This window comes from Glycine soja, chromosome 11, assembly GCF_004193775.1.
Source record: "Glycine soja cultivar W05 chromosome 11, ASM419377v2, whole genome shotgun sequence".
Classification (NCBI taxonomy): Eukaryota; Viridiplantae; Streptophyta; class Magnoliopsida; order Fabales; family Fabaceae; genus Glycine; species Glycine soja.
In genome coordinates, this window is record NC_041012.1 from 38,184,979 (window position 1) to 38,201,007 (window position 16,029).

A 16,029-nucleotide genomic window follows, 5' to 3' on the forward strand; every position below is an offset into this window, starting at 1 on the left:
TATTAGAAATTTTAATGTTTTATATAGCGACATTAATTATTTTATAATATAATTGGTATATTAACTCATTTGTTAGAGCATTGTATCAATAATACGAAAGTCACATATTTGAGTTTTGCATGGATCATTAATTTTAAATTAATTCATACAATATTTTAAAAAAAAATTTAAGAAATTTGTAATCCGTATATGGATTCGTAATCCGTATGAGTCTTACAAAAGAGTATTTTTGGAATTTTCCTCTCATTGCTGGGTATAGAAGAAGTTTTCGTGGTGGAGGAAGAAAATCCCAAGAGAATATCAGTCAGCAGATTTGGTGGAGCTGGACTTCCAAATTGTTTTGGACTTGGGAGATGGTTCATTATCCAATGTGGAGTCCTTATTGTTTTGCAAGTTCAAAAATTGTGTGTTGTTGCTTCACTTGAACTCTTTCCATCTTTCAAGAATCCATCGATATTAATAGGGGTTGATGGGAAAGTGATTATTAAGTTTCACGGTACTAAACTACTGTTCTATTATTTCAATTGCATACTTGGAAACCTTGGCCTGCATGGATAGAGGAATGAGAATTTAAACCAGTGCAAGGAGATCTTCCACAACTTGGTTTACTGTTTTCTTAACTCAGATTTGCTTCGTGGTTGTAATTTGTATACAATTTTTTTTACAAGAAATTGTTGTCAATGATAACTAGTTTTTGGTATATTGTTAATTAACAATTTGTGGAGTGGACTTCTAAAAGGATAATTTTTTTAAAATATGTTATTAGTACATAATAAGTCAATAAATAATTTCTATAGGAGAAAATTTAGCTGATCACTTTTGGTGGAGTATATATTTTTTTTTATCCACAAAGTTTAAATTTATACTTTACTTGAAAATATCGAATCTCATGTTACTCAGATTAACAATTTGTTAGTAAAGAGAAATTTATTATTTGATTCTTCTCGTATAAACTCGACATCTAATTGTAAATAGAAACCTTGGAATTTAATTCCATTCTAATTTATTCTTAAAATTTATCTTTTTTTTTAAATATTTATTTTTATCAAGTTAGAATTAAATTATCTATTTATAATATATAAATTCTCTTCATATATATATATATTCTACTAATTAATCTTGACCACATCAGCAAAATTGCTTATGTGTCACTTACTTTCCATTTTTTTCTTTCATTCGTCATTGTTCTCCATCCATAGTCATTAATGTAGTTGCATACCTAATAGTACATTTTTTGTAATAGTAAATGTGGTTGTTTTTCATCATGCCAATAATAAAACAAGATTCTCTTCCTTTTTAATTGAATTTTTCTCATAACTTTTTTCTCTGTTTCTTGAATTTGTTATATAATTCTCTTAAATTTTTTAATTGTTATTCTTATGTTTCTTAATTTTTCTAATCAGATGATTATTCATAAAACATAGGCGAAATTGTAAAGCTTTAAAAGTTGTATTTCATCATGCCACTAAAGTAAGTGTATATATTGACAAAATTATCTTCCATATTTATCCAGATATTTCTCGTAACCCGTTTTTATATTTCTTAAATTTTTATACAAGTGCCTATGCTTCTTAAACTTTATAACCAGGTGGACAGGTGGTTATTCATACTTTAATAGTGCTAAACTTTTTTGTTTTCAGCCTTGAGTACTGAACTTAGAAGAATCATTGTTTCATTTGTCGTATAGTTCTTTTTATTTTGACCCTTTCCTTGAATGGTGAGAAGAAAAAAGGTAACACCTTTCATGTCTGGCAAATAAATAAAAACATACACACACTGGCACACATTGAACATTTTTAAGTTAAATATTTTTTTAATAAAAAAAGTTAAATAATTTTATTAGATCCTATGATTATATAAAAAAATCAATAAGTCTTTCTTGATTGAAATAATTTACAAGATTCATATACATTCAATAATTTCTAAAATTACAATTTACCAAAATTTTTAACCAACTCCTAATTATATATATTTTTCAGTTAATTCCTAAAATTTGTGGAAAAAACATTAAATAACATTAAAATTTACAAATATTCATTTTTTATGAAAGCATATCTTCTCATAACTTTAGACTGCCTAATATCCACATTTATGTACATTGTTCTTCCTAGGAGAAGGAAACGCCTTCATAAGATAACCAGATATCAGGCATATATTATGAATGCAGTGCACTTAAAACATTATCATCCTCTTTCTTCGGTTAGACACAATCATGTAAAAGCACAAAAATCACTATCAAAATTGGCATCCAATATTACAGAGACAAGCATCAGAACATCACACAGCTGAATGTGACTAGAATGAACAGTTGCAAAAGTTCTTATTAGTTCAGGCATAACATAGATAAAGAAGCCAACAGGCAGAACTATACGTAGTACATATATAAATAAAAACATCCAACTCTCGTGGACCCAATTCCTTCCTCCCACAACATTTTCATGATTTCTGCATGATGAAAAGCACAAGGTGAGACTTTATCCAGAAAACAAAGTAAAACAAGACGAGACTTGACGTGCACAAGACAAGAAAAGAAAAAAAAATATGAAAGAACTAATTGTCCATATGCAGGCATCTCTAACCTGCATCGGAAGGTACAATTTAAACTCAGGTGGGAGTTCCTCCTCAGAGTACAGGCGATCAGAGAAGTATATCCTTCTCAGGCGACAGTTTGCATGGACCTGTACTCGCAGTGTCTCCACATAATTAGTACCATAAGCTCTCTTGGTGAAATAAACCAGGTTAAACTGGATTTGATTCCATCCCTCATCCATTCTCAGTGGCATAGTGCAAATGTAGGGCTTTACTCGAGTGACAGCGTACAATGACAACAAAATAAGTTGTAATGCATATGAACAGTATTTCAGATAGAAATGACATCACTATATTTCTGAAAAAATATTAAGATTTTGTTTTAAGCAAAAATGTCACAGTATTTCTTTCCTTTTTTTCCTTTCACAAACGCCACAGTATACCTCAAAAATGACATTGCTTGACAATAAGAACTATTTTACCACTAATATACCCCCGGTCTTTTGGTGATTTAAAAGTGAAAGAGTGTATGAAACAAATCAAGCAATAGAGTTCCAGTCATTCAATCATTCAAATCACTTTAGTCCCTAAAATAATATTTTTTTTTATTTCCTGTCTTTCATTTCAAAGTATGCAGAATAAATAAGAAAATTCTAATTCCTGTCTATCATGCTCCCCACACAATTCTCATGGGCAATGTACACCTTGTACCAGATTAAACAAGTCAAATTTTAAAACAAATAATCTGTAAGATCACCTAACAGAAATACTACAACTGATGTCACTTGATTTCAAAGCAATTCTGCAAATACAGAAAATGAAATTTGCCAATTTACATTAACATAGACCTTCAGAAAAAGAAATAGATGAGAAGATACACAGTTTCAAATTGTGGATTCCATCTCTAAGGCTTATTAATTATAAAATACAATGACCTAAAAATAAAGAATCATGCCACAATGTTACTATTCAGAAAATCAAAGCTCTCTATATTGGGTAGAAGCAAGCACTCGTGCACAAAAAAACCCCAGAAGAAACTAAACATCTGAAGTTGTGTTCATAATAATCAGGCACACAAACATGGGCAGACTTACACACTTGAAAATTTGAAGCTCGAAATCGTCGTCTGACATTCTTATCATCCAAAACTTGAATCTCAAATGTGAAATACTTCTTTAGATTCTTGACAATAATAACCAAAAATGGAAGCTTTATACCAAGCGTTGCCGCTGGGTCAGCTGGGCACGTAATGTATGTGGACTGAATATTTGATCCAATTATTTCTAGTACATTGGATTGTATGTCTTCATCCTGTAGTCGTTTAATGTGGCCATCGACAACTATAAACAAAGTCCAAGACAAAATTAGTCACAAAATATTTACCTTCAAATTGAAAAAGATTGTTACTATCATCAAGCAAATCACAAATATGACGAAGACAAAGATGTATGGGTCAATAAATCAATAAGATGAATTACAAGTTCAAAATTGTATGCACCAATTCCCATATGTCTACTTTTTCATCAGGTGCCAATTCTCCACAATATCTTTACAGCTTTAAAAATACAATCTTGTTATTGGAAATATTTCACTCTCTAGTTGCCTTGTACCAAACAACAGCAGCTAAAGTTACCATAAATTGATTAATATTTGTTAAAGGACTATGGCTCAGCCATTTTCTTCATGCTTCTCTTTTTTCATATTCTGTTTTACATTCTATTATCAATGCCACAGAAAGAAAAAATCTATTATTAATATCTACTATTGAATTTTAATTCCATACAAATGCGTTGCTTATATTTAGGACACTAGCTTGGAAAATGGTGAAGGTGATGAAACGCAAAAGTTTTGGCATCCATTTGGTAAAGCACCTGTCACTTGGATTTTATATAACATGTGTATTTGATTTGTATATATAATTATATTATATGAAAGGTTGATCTAGCAAGCACTCAGTTTCACTTGGATACTTCAAATTTGATTTGGAGTAAGATGTGAGGTAACACCATAAAGCCATAAATCAATAGGCAATTATAGAGTAGGGAAGTAATTATTATGTTCTCTTTTCTTATTCATTATTGGAAAATGAAGTTGATAAAACTTGCCTCCGTAATTTATGGATGATGCCATTTTAACATGTAACGACTTTAATGACTGGTATCAATATAACTAAGCATCCACCTAACAAAAGACTCAGAAGCCTCCATCATTGCAGGTTTGAAAATTAGTATGCCATAGAGTTTAATCTTGAAGAATGAAATGAAAATTCACCTTGTGTACGACATGAAAACATGGGTAACGTGATCTTATTAGAACTGGTTATTTCTTTGGATCTTGCAGCAAGATGATCTTATAGTATGGAAGAAGAAGTGGAAGACAGATACCTTGCTGATCTACAACTTACTCCTTTAATTAGTAACATACTCACTCCATCAGACACAAGTACACATGGTGGATTCTCTATTCAAAGAGACATGCTACTTAGACTGCACTCTCCACCGGTATCAGTTTCGCCAATCTAGTGGGTTCTCTCTTTCCATTTATCATTTTATTTTTATTTATCCATTGTTCATATATTTTGATAATTATTTTTTTCCTCATCAGGAGTTTTGTTGGCCGAATTAGTGGTGCCGGTGAATACAACGGGGATTACAGTTTTGGTATGTGATTATGTGAATGTCTTGTACATGTATGATATACATTCAAGGACGATGGTCAATGAAACTGTATTTGTTAAACTATATGTAAACAAAAGAAGTTCATGTAATTTTCCTGTAAAAACAAAATTCGCAGGAATTTCATGCGGACTTTCTTGCGAATTTAAAACCCGCAGAAAACATACTTGCGAATAAAAAAATCCACAAGAGGTTTCCTATTTTTTTTTTTGCAGATTTTTTCGCATGAAATTTCTTGCATATTTTAGATTCACATGAAAAAGTTATCTACAAAGTAATTGGCTACAGATCAAAAACCGCAGGAAATTCGCACCTAAGAGACAATTCTAGTAGTGAGTAGTGGACGATTTTGTGGTGTGCAGTCACGAGGTGTGTGGAACATCAGGAATGCCAACTATCTTCAAAAATCAGGATTTTCAGAGAAGCAAGCTTGTACAGGATTTATCTTTACTACTTGGTCGTGGTTTTAATTATTCCTTTATGCAGTGTTCTACTAACCCAGCAAGATGCTTTCTCCATGTATAACTAATCTGTTCTTTTTTGTGGCTGTTATATATATATGGAGGTGTTACTTATTTCTGCGAGACTGGATTTTTGAAGACCTGGTGGCTTTGATTCGGTTAAGAGGGGATGACAGCGATTTTACTACTGTTTCATTGGTGTTTCTATGGAGGGTACGTAATGGCATGTGTTCCGGAGTAAATATGAATTTCACACGTACAGACACATGGCACAAAACATATAGTCATCAGAGGATTTTGGAGAAGGATAGTTTATGTGGTTTTGAGAGAAGCAAGCTTGCAAGCATTATTGGAATATGGAGCATTAAATTCACTGAGAATTAATGAATTTTGGTGCACACATAATGATCTCGTATATGTTAAACTTGTGATGTTTTGAGAAGCAAGGCTTATTTAATTTTAATGGTCTAAGTCATGCATGGTTTGGGAAATGTATGTTAAACTTGTGTTTTGGTCAGTGGCTTAAGTACTATGGATTCGGTGCTGCATGATGAACACGATTTATGATGAAAACAACACGTGGACATCATGTTATTTATTGGTGGTGGTGTTAATGGTAAACAGCTATATTGACATGCAATACTTATTATTAGTTTCGAATTGATTTTTAGTGTAGGATATACAGGATAGCTAGGATGGAAATGTTGCTTTTCATGGGTGGGTGTTATAGCACATAGAGTTAGATGAAAGGGTTATTTATTAGAGTCTTTGCTAATCGGCGTAACATTACTTAAACAATTTTTTAAAAAAATATATTTATTATGTAAATCACAAGAAAGTATAAAAAAAATTATGAGAATTTTATACATCTTAATAAAATAATTTTTTTAATTTATTAATCAATGTCTTAAGAGAATATCTGTCTAACTATTATTAGTTTAATTGTATATTTAGTTTCTTAATTTGAATTGAATTTGGTTTTCGCCCCTCAAATTAAAAACAAAAACATTTTAGTCCCTCAAATTTAATGTTTTAGGGATTAAAAATATTTTTTAGAATTTAAGGGATTAAAATGATGTTTTTTTAAAATAACTAAAATTTTTGGGACTAAAAATATAATTAAAGAGCACAAAAATGATGTTACATTACCATATAGGAGGAAAAAGTTAATTGTTACATTACCAGATAATTAATAAGATTTAAATAGGATATTTTAACACACATTTTTATAAGTACTTTAATATATATAAAAGGATAAATATTTATTTCTTATGATCAAAACTTTATAATAATTAATAGTTTTAAGTATATAAATTATATTATAGTTACATTTTATAATAAATAAATATTTGTAATATATAAAATATATTTTGAATTTACAATAAATAATTAAACTTGAGGAATAAGTTTTTTCTAGTGTCGTCTAATGTATTTTCAGTCGAGTAAGGCACTAATCCTTAAAGTATTTAATTATACTTTGATATTTTCTAATAAATATTTTTAATTTCATATACAGTCTCGTGGATAATATTTCATAACAAAATTTTTAAAACAATGTATTGAAAATTTATTTAAAACAATTATGATATTTAATTTAGAATTAGAGATAAGGAAGGTAAATTTAAAAGTAAATGATTAAGAAAATCAAGTACACAATTTTTTTTATTAGAATCAAGTATACAAATGAATACAAGAGTAAATTATGGTCCTTTATTTAAAAAATCATTAAAAATGGTAAAAATAATAATTTTCATACATAAATTAAGTTTACATTTAATATGCTTCAATTAAATGGCATTTTCTTTTTTAATTTATTTTACGTTTGCAGATTATATAAAATGAATACATTGATTTAATATTAAAATTAAATATAAAATTAACAAATAAATTCATTAATTTTATTATATTAAAATTAAAATTATTACTAAAAGACTAAAAACAAAATAATATTAATATTAAATATAAAATTAACAAAAACAATTACTTAGTATGCAATTAAAAAATATTTAAGAGTTTTCATGTCTTAATTATAAAGCATAACAAAGAAAACAATTAACTATAAAAATAATTAATAAAATAATATAATTTATAATCAGCAGAAGATTACAAGTATAATATTATTTTTATTATAAATTTAATATATTAAATAATATGCGGATATAGAACCTAATAAGTAATAATATATTCATATCCACAATCAATTCATACATTTTTTTTAAACACACCTACTTGAATGTTAACCTATGATCAACCAAGATTGGATTTGAATTCTTATAAAAAATATCTATATATTTAATAAACATCGAATAATAATTTAAATAAAATTATTTTTAACAAAAGATATTCATAATAAAAGTTTTATATATATATATATATATGGTGACGATGTCATACCGTCATATGTGACGACGGTCACAGTATTAATAATGAGTTAATTAAAATTAAAATATTTTAAAATTTGATTTGTTTGATGAATTTTTAGAGATTTAATAATTATGTTATATTTTAATTTTTAAATATTTTAATATCATTTTTAATCATGATCATTGATTATGTTAGATTATTAATTAAAAATAATAGATAATTAAAATTAAAATATTTAAAATTCATATTAAAATTTAATATAATCATTAAATCTTTAAAAGATTTTTCAAATAAAAATTAAATCTATAAAAAATATTAATTATCATATTCTAACATATTTTAATTATCATTATCATTAACTTTAATTAACAATCATTATCACTAAATATCATCACCTCCATCATTATCATTAGTGTGACCGTTATCACCACCACTACTAATTAATTAAGAAATTAGTAAAACACATAGTATTATAATTGACGTCGCCGTTATTATTGTTTATCACCGTTATAAACTTTAAAAAACATATTGATAATATATTTTACGTGAAATTATATTTTTATATTATTATATTAAAAAAAATAAAGTGTTACATCATACTTCTTAAAGAACATTCTCATTTTGTCTTTTAAAAAAAAAAAAGACCATTCTCATTTTAAAAGAGAATCTAATACTATATGGTTAATAGTTTAGTGGATGAATTCTACGTTAAAGGTTATATAGCCATTTTTTCCCCAAAATTGATCCAGCAAATAGTTCATTATCCATACATAGCACATGGATTGCACTATTGCCATCTGCAAATGATCTGTGGCCTGAAACGGCAAATTTACCGTACAGGGCTTGTTTTACAAACAATTTACCAAAGGGGGTTCGTTTCTAAACAAATAACATGCAGGGTCTCTTTCCGACGTGGGTGCCGCCATTAACACTGGCGGGAAGCTTGAACCGCCAGTGCCAATGGCGGGATAGGGGCTGACTAGGAGAGAGGGGGAGGGGTGCCGCCAGCAGTGGTTGCGGGATGGGTAAATCAGGAGAGAGAAGTGTCCCGCCAGCAGTGGTTGCGGGATGGGGAAAATCAGGAGAGAGAAGTGTCCCGCCCTTGGTGATGGCGGGACAGGTGAGAGAGTGGTACCGCCAACCACCACTGCGGGACAGGGGGAGAGAGAGAGAGTGTGTGGGTACCGCCAACAGTGGCAGCGGGACAGGGGCAGAGAGGATCCCGCCAGCTCTAAAGGCGGGATAGGCTTGTTCTGAGAACCAGCTATCTTCACTTCACGTGAATGAAGGCTTTGTTTACTTAATGTAAACTTTTATTACTCTCTCACTTTCATAATCATGTATTAAAAATTGAAGTTTTAATCTTAAGCATCAACTTTTTATAATTATAATGTAATGATTAAAATTAATTTTTCTCATTTTTCATTTAATACATGTTTATCATATTATTATATACAGCATGCAAGCATGCATATAGACACACGTATAAAGAGAGATAGAGAGATAATAATGTTTGTTTTTCCAAAATGTTCAAGTAGTAGGAAAAGCCAAATCATGAAAAAGGTGAGGGTATCTTTTCATCTTTTACCTTTTTATTTATTTAGAAGACTGAAAACATTTTTGTAGGAATAAACTAAAAAATTATTCTGTTCAAAGAACATGCAAAACAAAAAAAATATACTCTTTCATGCACAAATTAAATAATTTTTTTCTCATTTTGATTTATCTTTTTAGTTTTAATTTTTTTTATAATTTTGAACACATTTTTTATTCTTGTTTCTATACAACTAAACAAGAAGAGAACAATACTAATTTTCTTATCTTTTATTTCTTTCTTATCATACAATTTGAAAAAAAAAAGGATTTATATATTTTGTATTCCTTTTCCTTCCTTATTTTTCTCTTCTTATACTTTTTTTCTCATAAATCAAACATACAGTTCTCTATATAATAATAATAATTTTAAACCACTCCACTTGCATAGATTTGATGGGACTGAAGCTTGGAATTGATGCTCAATGAGGAGACTCAAGTCTGATGCAGTTACGGTTCACATGCATTGAAATTTTTTTTCTATGCAGACTAGGGAGGAGAATAGGGCACTGTATTGGATAGAGAAATCATAAATGACATGCATGCATGACAGCTTAATCAGCTATGCATCAGCTACGCATGTAGGAGGTGACTTCCATACAGAGTTACTTTAATAATGGTGTACCTTGCTTTTTGCTAAAAAAATTCTTTAAATAGAGCAAACTTGAATCACACTCTGCACTTGCATAGATTTGAGACCGAAGAGAGTATTGTGAAAGAGGAAGAAGCAGTTTTGAAGTTTGATTCTATAGTAAGTAAGGATGTTTTATATTTATTTAATTAAAGTTTTCTATCATTTTGTTTATTTATGATGTACAAATTTTTTATTTTGAAGTAACAAATATTATGGTTAGAATGAAATTTGAAGCTCAAATTTAAGTGTATTAATTTTGTAAATTACATTTTAAATTTTAAAAATATTAGTAGTAATTATTTGTAAGCCTTTTTGTTAATGGTTTTTGCGTCTGAATTATTATTTGACATATAATTTAATTTAAGACGAAAAATAATTACATGCTATTTCTTAAGTATTTTGTTGTTTGGTCTGAGTAAGAAGTATTATTTTACTTGTAATAAAATTTAATATAAGTTAACAAAAAGAAATTGTAATTTTAATTATAAAAACAATAAGAAAAATATTACCAATTTTAAAAGTCCCGTCATTTAAATTTACTAACATGGGAATAACAATTTTTCGTGACTATATTTATTAGTAATTTATTGATTTTTAATAATCATAAAAGAAGTTTACTTGGATTTTTAGATTATTTTATACTAGATCAGGTCTAATACTTGTCCAATTTTCGAAAAATAGTAGGTGAATATTTTTTCTCTCCAAGCAATCACTAGTGCAGAAAATTAAAAAATATAGTTGAATTAATTCTTTAACACTCACTAATTTTGTATCTCTTTGTTTTTATCACATATATCATATTAGTTATTATACTTGAATTGTATATGTTTCTTTTATCTCCTTGTCTCACTAAGTTTTAAATTAGTTGTTCACCGAGTATTTTTTGCCTTACATATACACACATGTAATTTAATTAATTAACCATTGAGACTATTAAGTAGAGATGGAGGAAAAATTACGCCTTATTTATCTGTGTCCTCCATTCCTATATATAGATAGTATACTTTCCTACTAATTTTGTCATATGTATATATATATATGATATATCCTTCATTACCGAATATATGTCATTTGAGTTAAGTAAGTTCTTCTCGTTAATTAGTAATGAAAAACGACTTCGAAGATACAAATATGGGGGCGCCTAGGCGTGTTGGCCATGTTTCGTCTGAAATTTTTTTAAGTGTAATCCTTTCATTTATAACCCTTCCATTTTGTGTTTGTCTGAAATTTTTTTTTAAGTGTAATCCTTTCATTTATAACCCTTCCATTTTGTGTTTGTCTGGAATTTTTTTGAAAAAAATTGGAATTTTCCATAAATTATTTAATTAGAGTACTTTTTTTTAGAATAAAGTATGAATGTGAAGTTTAAGTTTAATAGAGGAAGCAAATAAATATTTGATATTTAATTGAAGTAATGATTTTATTTGTTAGACTAATATTTGAAGGCAAAGTTTAAGTGAATTAATTTTTTTAATTAGAATTTTTATAATAAAATTAGTATGAGTAATTATTTATTTTAAAACTCCTATTGTTATGATTAATTATTATTAATTTTGATGATGTAGGTATATCATGAATTCAATTATTACAGTGTTGTATTTCAATGGAAGAGTATATGAAGACAGTGATGGTGTAATATTTGAAGGCAGTAAAAAGGCCATTCAGATTAAACGCGGAATTAGTTTCAATGCTTTAAAAAAAAAATTGGAGATAAGGTAAAGTTAGAAAATAATGAAATTATTTCTACTATAAGTTGTAGATTTTTAGTTTCAGGAAAATATGTTGCATTGCAAATTTGTGATGACGAAGATGTTGAAACTATGATCGAAAGTTTTCAACAACAACAACAAATGTCAGTTTTAGAATTGTACGTAGAAAAGGATGTTGCTGGTGGTTCGATGTTTCATGCTGCAAATTCTGTTACGTCATGTGGACGTAATGTATCTCATCATGAATCGGAACTGCCAAGAAATATAAGTAATTTACATGATGATGAAGATGATGATGATGACGATTACCTTGCATCTAACTCATACGTTGAAGAGTCGTTCAATGAAGATGATAGTGATGATGGAATATCTAATACAGACGATGAAGTCACTGACATCGTTGAACCAGTTTCAATTGTTCACCCAACCGAAGGTAAATGTTTGTGAAATACAAAATTAGTTTAATACATCTATCTTTTTATGAGAATTGTATTTAATGGTAACTAAATAGGAGTAGTTTGTTGACATGATTTTTTTTTTAAATTATTAGGTGTACCACAAATTCAAAATCCATTTTGGAATGATGCTATGCATTATAATAATATCAATTGGAGTCATCCGGACGAGGAGGACATTTGTGGTCTGGACATGCCAACGACTTTTAATGTTGGACAAGAATTGTATGTTGGCATGGATTTTGACAGTAAAGATGCGGTAAAAAATGCACTGAAACAATATGTGATGAAGGTGCATCAAACTTTTAAGGTTGTTGAAACGAAATCACACAAATATATCGTTTGTTGTCCCAACAACACCGAAGAGTCTCCTTGCCCTTTTTATATGAGGGCAATTTTATCCAAAAAAACTGATGCATGGAAAGTGACACAATGGGGTGGACCGCACACATGTCTAAATATGACTATGACACAAGACCATGAGAAGCTTGATTCAAATTTAATTGCGACTTGCGTAGTAGGTACGTTTTTTATGTTCATATTATCCTACTTTTGTGTTATTTGTTATTTTAATTTGTAATTTTATTTTAGTATTTGAATTACAGGCATGATCAGAGAAGATCCATCAATAAAAATTTCTTTGATTCAAGAAAGGATAAATAGTGAATTTTCCTATAAGGTTTCATACAGAAAAGCTTGGATGGCCAAACAAAAGGCGATTGCAATTGAATATGGCGATTGGGAAGAGTCGTATGCGAAACTCTCGTCATGGCTAACACACATGCAAAATCATTCTCCTGGCTCTTACTTTCAAATACTACATGACGATTTTATTGTTGGTAATAGGGTAAGTCGCGAACATCGTCAGTTTCATCGAGTATTTTGGACATTTGGTCAATGCAAAGAGGCTTTTAAGTACTGTAAGCCAATCATACAAGTTGACGGCACACATTTATACGGCAAATACCGTGGGACCCTGTTAATGGCCACATCGCAAGATGGAAATGGTGGTGTTCTTCCTCTAGCATTCGCCGTGGTCGAAGGCGAGACGCTAACAGCATGGTCATGGTTTTTGGCCCACTTGCGTGAACACGTCACAGATAAGAATGGAATTTGTCTAATATCTGATCGTCACGCGAGTATAAAGTCTGCTGTCGCTAACGAACATCTTGGTTGGCAACCTCCCCACGGTTATCATGTGTACTGCGTCCGACACATAGCCAGCAATTTCAATCGCAAATTCAACAACGCGAAACAAAAAGAGATGTTCAAGAAATTGGGTAAGGTTGATTTTATACATTAATTTAATTTGAGTTTGATGTCTACGTACAACTTTTGATGATAACAAATTTGATGCAGCGTACACTCCTTGCAAGCATGTGTTTGATCAAAACTTAGAAAAATTTCGTCAACTGAGTCCAGCCATAGCAAGATGGATTGATCGCATTTCAAAGGAAAAATGGAGCATGGCTTACGATACATCTGGACGACGATATGGTCACATGACAACCAACCTATCAGAATGTGTCAATAAGGTGTTGAAAGATTGTCGCAGCATTCCAATAACAGCGTTGGTCAAGTCAACATATAGTAGGTGCCGAAAGTACTTTGTTGATCGTGGTCGCCAAGCCCAAAGACAATTAAGAGAAGGCCAAGTTTATTGTTCTAAGCTTGTTACAGAACTTAGGAAAAATCAAGAACAAGCTTGTTCGCACATCGTTCGTGTGTACGATATCCACTCGACAAGGTTTGAAGTAGAGGAGACCTTCAATCCTATCACGCAACGTGGCGGACAAAAATGGGCAGTTAACTTGAATGGCCATTATTGTCAATGCGGAAGGTATTCTGCGCTTCACTATCCATGTTCACACATTATTGCAGCTTGTGGTTATGTGAGCATGAACTACTACCAATATATAGATGTTGTTTACACCAATGAACACATCTTAAAAGCATACTCCGCACAGTGGTGGCCTCTTGGGAATGAAGCGGCAATTCCTCCTTCTGATGAGGCATGGACACTAATCCCTGACCCAACTACAATTCGTGCGAAAGGTCGGCCAAAATCAACAAGGATAAGGAATGAGATGGATTGGGTCGAACCATCTGACCACCGACAAAAATGTAGTAGATGTGGAGCTGAAGGGCACAATAGGCGTCGATGTCCAATGCAATCTGACCGTGGGAGTAATTCATTTAATTGATTTATGTATGTTACATGACGATCTTGTATTGCTTTAGGTTTTGTTCAATGTATTTACTTGTTGGTATTCAATGAAATCGTCAGTTACTTTTTGTTGAATGTGTGCTTCTAATGAAATAAAATTACATTTAGAAGTTGAAATAAATGGAGTGGATCAATCGAGGTTGAGTGACATTGGTGTTGATCGTTAGTTAGAAACGTTAGTGTGTAAGTATTTTGTCTACCTTAGTTTTTTTAACTATCTACAATGACAAACTATGGACTTAGTCATTATGGTTTAGTGTCTAAGTATTTTGGTTTAGTGTTTAGGGTCTAAGCCTTAGGTTTTAGTGTTTAGAACTATGGGATTACGGCTAAGTTTTTTAAAATTGAAGGGTTAGGGTTAGTTCTTATTTATTTTTAGGGGTTAGGGGTTACTTCTTATATGTTATGGGTTAGGGCTAATTTTTTTTAGTTTAGGTCTAGGGTTATGTTTTTGAATTTGAAGGGTTAGGGTTACGTCTTATTTTTTTAGTGGTTAGGGGTTACTTCTTATTTGTTAGGGGTTAGGGTTTAGTTCTAATATTTTATGGATAGGGTTAGTTTTTTGGTTTAAGTGTTAGGGTTTAGTTCTTATATTTTAGGGGTTAGTGTTTAGTTCTTTTTTTTTATTTTAGGGTTTAGTGCTTATTGTTTAGGGGTTCATGTTAAGTTCTTTTTTTGTTAGGTTTTAGGGTTACTTTTTTTATTTATTTTAGTGGTTAGGGCTAACTCATGTATAACGGTTAGGGTTTAGTTTTTTATTTTAGGGAAATACAATTACATTTAGAAGTTGAAATAAAATTTCTTTTTTTAAGGGTAAGGGTTTAGTTCTTATTTTTTAGGGAAATACAATTACATTTAGAAGTTGAAATAAAATTTCTTTTTTTAAGGGTTAGGGTTTAGTTCACATTGAAATTCATCGTTACTTAGAAACATTAGTTTTTTCCCTTTGGCTACCTTTGTTATTTGGTTAAGGGTTTAATTCTTATTTTTTAGGGAAATACAATTACATTTAGAAGTTGAAATAAAATAACTTTTTTTTGAATGTGTACTTCTAATGAAATAAAATTACATTTAGAAGTTGAAATAAAATTACTTTGTTTTAAGGGTAAGGGGTTTAGTTCTTATTTTATAGGGTGAGGCTTAGTTTTTTTTTATTTTAGGGTTAGGGTTTAGTTATGAAAATTTTAGAGCTAGGACTAATTTTTAGGGGTTTGGGTTAGGTTTTTTATTTTAGGGTTAGGGTTTAGTTATGAAAATCTTAGAGTTAGGACTAATTTTTACGGGTTAGGGTTATGTCTTATTGTTTTTAGGGTTAGGGTTTACTTGTCAAAATCTCAGAGTTATAGAGTTAGGACTAATTTTTTAGGGGATAAGGTTAGGTT